Consider the following 206-nt stretch of genomic DNA (forward strand, 5'->3'; position numbering starts at 1 on the left):
CACTATAGGGCAGGTAACCCCCTCCCCCCCCCCTTGCACACATACCCACTGATACCCCAAGAAGCTGAGAAACAAGTAATTTCCTTGTTACCATCCTACTAGGCAAGTTCTTTACATAAAGTTTACCATCCGGTGTGAGTAGCGCAAATTCCACTGTTGAAGTCGTGGGTTGCATGTCACCTCTGTTGGTATTTTATTTCGTTTTC

The sequence above is a fragment of the Penaeus monodon genome, chromosome 27, assembly GCF_015228065.2.
Source record: "Penaeus monodon isolate SGIC_2016 chromosome 27, NSTDA_Pmon_1, whole genome shotgun sequence".
Taxonomy (NCBI): Eukaryota; Metazoa; Arthropoda; class Malacostraca; order Decapoda; family Penaeidae; genus Penaeus; species Penaeus monodon.